Source organism: Octopus bimaculoides, chromosome 6 (genome assembly GCF_001194135.2).
Source record: "Octopus bimaculoides isolate UCB-OBI-ISO-001 chromosome 6, ASM119413v2, whole genome shotgun sequence".
Lineage (NCBI taxonomy): Eukaryota > Metazoa > Mollusca > Cephalopoda > Octopoda > Octopodidae > Octopus > Octopus bimaculoides.
Window position 1 is genome coordinate 13,267,958 of NC_068986.1, and position 207 is coordinate 13,268,164.

The following is a 207-nucleotide window of genomic DNA, read 5'->3' on the forward strand; positions in this document are numbered from 1 at the left end:
TTACATAAAATCAGGACTATGCGGAAGCATGTGTTTGTATAGGCTTTTGCATTTATTGCAGTGAGAGGGTGTTAGATTTTAAAATGAAAAATATGCAAGTGACACATATTTGATGGATGTGTGCATGTGTATAAATATATCATTGTTTTCATGTACATGGACATCTCAAAAGTAAATAAACACCGCTAATTATTATTATTATTATTA